The sequence below is a fragment of the Gopherus flavomarginatus genome, unplaced genomic scaffold (genome assembly GCF_025201925.1).
Source record: "Gopherus flavomarginatus isolate rGopFla2 unplaced genomic scaffold, rGopFla2.mat.asm mat_scaffold_55_arrow_ctg1, whole genome shotgun sequence".
Lineage (NCBI taxonomy): Eukaryota > Metazoa > Chordata > Testudines > Testudinidae > Gopherus > Gopherus flavomarginatus.
In genome coordinates this window covers 1578745-1585141 of record NW_026115116.1, presented here as the reverse complement: position 1 = coordinate 1585141, position 6397 = coordinate 1578745, and the positions used below count along the sequence as shown (strand labels likewise).

Genomic DNA, 6397 nt, shown 5'->3' with positions numbered 1-6397 from the left:
TAAAATCGATTGCTCGGGGATCGATATATGGCGTCTCATCTAGACGCCATATATCGATCCCCGAGCGCGCTTATATCGATTCCGGAACAACACCAACCCCAACGGAGTTGCTGATTTGACAGGGGGAGCCGCGGACATCGATCCCGCGGCGGTGAGGGTGGGTGAGTAATCCGATCTTAGATATTCGACTTCAGTTACGTTATTCACGTAGCTGAATTTGCGTATCTAAGATCGATTTCCCCCCGTAGTGTAGACCAGCCCTTAATGTCTTCACACCTTCCCCCTGCAGGAGAATGGCTGTTTGACCAGCTGTTTGCCTTGCTGTCTCTGAGGAACTGGTCTGTGGGTGTTCCCCAGAACTGTAACTTTTTCAGTAATATCATACTGTAAAATCTCACAATTTTACATACAGTGTTACTACAAATTTTAACAGGAGGATATATTCAGTAGGTTATGCATTTTCTAATGATACCTCACAAGCCATTTTCCACTAGCAGGGTCTTCTTTGTTCACAGAATTTCTGATAGTTTGATGTCTGCTGGCACTGGATATCACTATTTTGGCATCTCTCTCTCTGTCTCAGTGAACACCCGCTGTGGTTGTTGAAAGTCTGTGATGGGATCTATGGGATGCAACTGAACAGTGGGACCGCTGAGCCCTTTGTCCCACCACCTGGGCTCCCTCTCACACATGTGATGCTGAGACAAGCTGTGAATCTCTGGCAGATATTGCACTTACACAGACATCCGTAGGTAGGGACACAGCCAACTGAATTAACATGAATGCTTCTGCAGCCACTCATAACACTAATGATAGAAAGTCGCCCCCCCTACAGCTCTGCAGCCTTGCACCCCTGGATCATACCATCTTGCCTTAATCAGAAGCCTGATCAGTGTGAGTTTATTACACAGGGTCCACCCTCCCTCACTGTGAATAGTACATGAACCAGCCTTGTAATGGAGCTGAGATTTCCCAAGAACTTCAAGCAAAATACACCAGTTTAAGTAGAGCATAAAACAGATTTATTAACTACAGAAAGATGGAGGTTTTAAGGATTATAAGCGGTAGGAATAAAAGATCAAAGTAAATTACCATGGAAATTAAAGATAAATTCACAATCTAAACTTTACACCTTATTACACTAGGGCGTAGTTCAGTTATGCACACAGGAAGGCTTAATGCTCGAGCTGCTGCACATGCTGGGCAGGCTTAAGGTCGGGCTCCCCATGGCAGGAGAGAAGAAGACTCGGCCCCTGGAGGGGCAGGCTGGGGCTTCCTGGATCCCATTTGCTCACAGCCAGCGCCCTGCCCCCACTCCCAAGTCATCCATGGCGCCCCCAGGTCGGCCAGAATGGAGCAGCAGTTTTCACTGCACTACGTCCACTTATGGCTTACAGGCAACTCCCAGACTCACCACAGTCCACCATCTCGGCCAGAAAGGAGCCCACTCAGCCTCACCATTGCAGCTTTTCCTTCCCCCCAGAACCCCGCTTCTCCTGGGCTGCAAGTAGCCATCCCTGGGATGCCAACAGGCAGCCACAGGGGTCTGTCTCTCAGCAGCCAACCGCACCTCCATGGGTTCAGCCCTCAGAAGGGCAGGTGGGGGTTTCCTGGATCCCAGTTGCTCACAGCCAGCCCAGCCTCCACCTCTAAAACCATCAGTCATGCCCCAGGTTGGCCATAAAGGAGCTGCCATTCTCCACTTGGACTCAGCTTTGCTTGTTTTTCTTTCACCCAGAACCTCCCTTCTTCTCCTGGGCTGCAAGTAGCCACTCCTGGGAAGCCAAGAGGCAGGCACAGGATTCTACCTCCCAGCAGCCAACCACACCTCCCCAGGCTTTGCAGAATGAAGGGTGGTGCTCTACTAACCCCACTTAGCCGCACAGCTTCTTCCCTGCCTTCCTCAGCTCAACTTTCCTCTATTGCCCCATTCCTGCCTCACATCCCTCCTTTGGCCTGTAACGCAAAGGAGCCCAGCAGGAAGTGAGAGCCTCTATAGGCCAACCTCCAAGAGCAGAGGTGGCCAAGCCACAAGCCTCCAAATGGTGACTGGCCTAACTACTCTAGGTTCTCCAGCCTGACACCAAGGTGCTTTCTCCACTGCTGTCAGCATCCTCTGTCATGCAGGGATTGGAGTTATCCCAGGGACAGGCCAATAGGAGGAGTGCCCTTTCTGAATAACAAGGGGATCTGGGAAAAGGAAGCCAGCATGTTTCTGCCTGGTTTTGAACCAGGGACCTTTTGCGGGTTAGGCAAATGTGATAACCACTACACTACAGAAACTCCACCTACTGGGGTGTTGCTCACACTGGCACAGACCGATGGACAAATCTAGAGAATGTGGTGGTAGCCCCTCGATAGGTCAGCTGGCAGGGCAGAGGACTGGAGCCAGCACTCAGGAAGTCGTCCTTACCTCGCCCGTGTGACTCCAGCTTGAGGGAGAGCTTCTTTTTCTTCTCCTTGCTGACAAAGAGCAAGAGAAGAATGAAAGGTCAGGTGGGCCAACTCGGTGCAGAAGCCCATGCTGTCTTTCCCTGCTGCATAGCCTGAAATGAGGGACTCGTGGCAGTTAAAGGAACTGCTGCACTCTCAGAAAACATCCCGCCCGTGCATAAAGGAGGATAGAAGAGCCTGTTAGTCTTGCACGCTCCCAACTGAACTGTTTCAGCAGCTGCTAGGTTTCTTTTTGGCCTGTTACTTTTCTGTCTGGGATATTGTTGTCAGCTGTGGCACAGAAAAAGGACGTCATTGCGAGCTGCCCATGAAGATAAGATTAACTTTTGCCTTCCTTGCTCGGCTTACTTGCTTCCTCACCCTATTCCTGCCTTAGTTCCTGTGTTACCTGAAGGCAACGGGGGCCCAGCAGTACGAAGAGGAAGTTAGACAGCTAGACCCTGGTGGCAAAAGTTCTACCACCGCTTGCCACCCCACTCTCTTCTCCCAGCTTCACATATTGACCGCCAGGGACTTGGTGCCCAGCAGCGCAACGGAAGGCAGTGGACAGAGCCACCCTCTCCTTGAAGCTCTGGCTCATTAAACCGTATCTTCAGTCGCTGATGGCCAATGAGAGACCAACAGCGCTTGCCAGTTTAGCACTTGAAAATGCCATTGGTCAGTCACTGGATCTCTTTAATGCTGTTACATAACAAATGAAAATAGAATCTCAGTGTGACATTCTGTACCTTTGGGGGAGTGTGCTGTAACCCCCATATTCCTCATTTTCATATAATCGTGATCTTATATACAGAGCATGCCTTGTAAGGTATCAGGGGAAAGGATATGATCTGCTGAAAGTCATTTCTCTAGCCATAGATGTTTACCATTCATGCATATGAAGTTATGAGAATTGTGCAGTGTGGTTATCACTATGCTGTAAGGTGGGGGAGTCAGCCAAATATTAGCTCCCCAGTGACAACAGCAAGGAAAGTAACCAACACCCGGACAGGGTGTCAAACAACCCATCAACAGCCATTGTTCAGCAAGGGAGCTACAGTGCAATCACTTACCTGCAAGAGGACACCCCAGGGGAATTGCTCAGACTTGCTTGGAGAGACGCAGTGATGCTCACCTGACTCTGAAGGGGGAGCAAAGCCAAGAGGGAAGAAAGGACATGATAAAAGCAGAGACATTTGCCATGCTTTGTCTCTCTCGTCCACCTACATCTACAGACACCCCCACACCAAGCAACTGAAGCGCTGACGAAAGGGGAGAGCCTGGCTGAAAAGCCACCAGCCGGCCTGTGGTGAGAAGCATCTAAGTTTGTAAGGGCATTGAAAGGGTTAAGATCAGCTTAGAGTGCATTTTGCTTTTATTTCACAAAAACAACGAGGAGTCCGGTGACACCTTAAGAACTAACAGATTTATTTGGACACAAGCATTCGTGGGTAAAAAGCCCTCTTCTTCAGATGCATGGAGTGAAAATTGCAGATAGAGGCATAAATATATATTGGAACATGATGTAAAGGGAGTTACCATACAAGGGGAGAACCAGTGTTGAAGGCTAATTCAGTCAGGGTGGATGTGGCTCTCTCCAAGTAATTGACAGGGAGGTGTCAATACCAAGAGAGGGAAAATTGCTTTTGTAGTGAGCCAGTCACCCCCAGTCCCTCTTCAAGCTCAAATTAATGGTGTTAAGTTTGCAGATCAGTTGTAACTCTGCAATTTCTCTTTGAAGTCTGTTTTTGAAGTTTTTTGAATGGCTTCTTTTAAATGGCTACTTTGAATGGCTACGTTTAATTGTGTTATTGAATATGAACATGTAAACGTGTTATGGAAGTCCCATGTGGTCTAGTGGTTAGGATTCTTGGCTTTCACCCAGACAGCCTGGGTTCAATTCCCCACACAGGAACAATGCAGAGCTTCTCCTTGGAGGGGAGACAGGAAACAAAAAGAATGGGAAGGGATCCTGCCAGCAGCAGAGCTGGATAGAGTTGGGAGCAGTACTGGATTTGACATGGTGCCATAGTGCTAGGCCCAAGCTCTGAAGGGACCTGTAACAGTAACTTCCTCCCCTCTGCAGAAAGGGAGCCTCAGAGCAGCCTGGATTCAGTAGGGGAGCTGAGACCCCATAGGGCCCTGGGAGCTGTAGTTCCTTGACCAGCTCCCTGCCTTGGAGCAGAGAAGGAACATTTCCCAGCATTCCCTTGGCTGCTATCAACAGGAAAGGGAGGGGGGAAGCTGTGAGACTCCATGCGCTGCAGCTTGCTGTGGCTGGGGGGCTGGCTGCTAGAAGGGGGTGCCACCTGTGAATAGGGAAGAGGTGTGACCAAGGAGTAGAAGGCTTTGGCCCAGGTAGCACCCTCAGAAGACTTCCCCAGACAGGCTTAGGGATGCTGGTGTGACCTCGCCTGGCAGCCCCCAAGATGGAACTGGGTGGACTAACTGGACAGGGCCCCTCTCTATCTGAAGCTGGGCAAGGGAGGTATGTGGATCCCACCAGAAGGTAAAATGGTAAGTAAGGAAGGGGAGGCTCTACTGGACCTGGACAGCTTCAGATACAGGACAGGAGGATTTCCACTTCTGAGCCATGAAAATAGAAATTGACTTTTCCTTTCCAGATGTATCTAATATTCATAAAGGGAATCTAGCCCCTGCCTTCCAGATCTGAACACCTCAAAATCAGGAGTGCTCAAGCTCAATTTGGGCAGCTGTTACTTCATTTCTCCCAAATCAAATATGCTGATCCACTGTCATTTACTGTAGAAAAAGTAGGAGAAAATTGAGCAACAAACGTTGGGGTCTTCACAGTGCTAACGAGGGCTGGAATTGCTATTTTCAACAGCCATTACACTTTTTTTTTAGTTTTGTTTGTTTAAAAGGAAGACAGTGATATTGCACTGGCAAATTCCCCATAGAAACAAAGAATGGAACAAAAGAATAATAAAGGCACCTCAACTTTCCTCATTTATGTAGGACGGTCTTATTAGATGGATCCAGACATCTTCCAATCACAGAAGCTGATAATTGTTCCACTTTACTGCAGTTCTGTAACCATGCAGGAACCTAGAGGAGGAAAGTGCCTAACTCCAGAGTCTGCAGCTGCCTAGGGCCAGTGCTGAGGATTTAGAGTCCCTAGTGCTGCCCTTGCAAGGTTCAAGCATGCTCAGCCTTGGCATTGCCTCCGCTCCTGCGGCTAGTAGCTGCAGCTGTCTAAGGCTGGCCTCTGGCAGTTGCCCCATGGCTGTAGCTAGAGAAACTACAAGTGGCTCTATGACTCCTGGGGCCATTAAGCTAGAGCACCTAAAGACACTGGAGTTAACCTCAAGGAACAGAGGTCACCAGTAGGAAAGGAATGTCGGGGGAGCAGGGAAGGCGGGAGGAGGTCAGGCTTGCAGAGGGAGCTTCCAGCTGGTTGGGAGCATGTCCAAAGTAGAAAGGAAACAAGTATGGGGAGAGGTGGTGGTGACCAGGTAGCAGACTAGCACGTAGATGGGAGCAGAGGGAGAGACGCTGGTGTCTTCAGATTCCCAAGGGCTAAGTCCTCACTTTGGGGAAATGGTGTTTGCAGGTGGCTTGCTCACATGGCAGGATGGGGGCTGAGGGAGGGATCTGTCAGAACTGATCAGGTGTCTGCTGGCTTTAGGACTTTGAGCTGAGACTAGGACCACATGCAGTGACTGGTGACATGGGGGGGTACTGGAGACATGGCTAGAGAAGGTCTGAATGAGGAAAGAGATAAATCTGTGGGGAGTTTCCTTGGTCACTATGAAAGTTCTGCTCACTGTGGACACTGGTAAACCCACATGGGTGTACAGCTCAATAAGAAAACCGCGGGCTGAGGGAGCTGTGTATGGCAATGCATATAGTCATGGAGAGGTGTGTGATCAAAATGAAAAATGTCTCTGAGGTTCAGTACCGGGTATACGAAGGCACCAATGGCACTGCCCCACCAGGCCCA

The 6397-nt window shown here is 49.5% G+C and overlaps 1 non-coding gene across 1 annotated transcript; it reads right to left on the bottom strand.

Annotated features, from left to right (window-relative positions):
• Positions 1-2210: 2210 nt before the first annotated feature.
• On the bottom strand, positions 2211-2283 carry TRNAV-AAC (transfer RNA valine (anticodon AAC)). The gene has a single exon. It is a non-coding gene; the product is annotated as a tRNA-Val (tRNA).
• Between the last annotated feature and the right edge of the window lie 4114 nt (positions 2284-6397).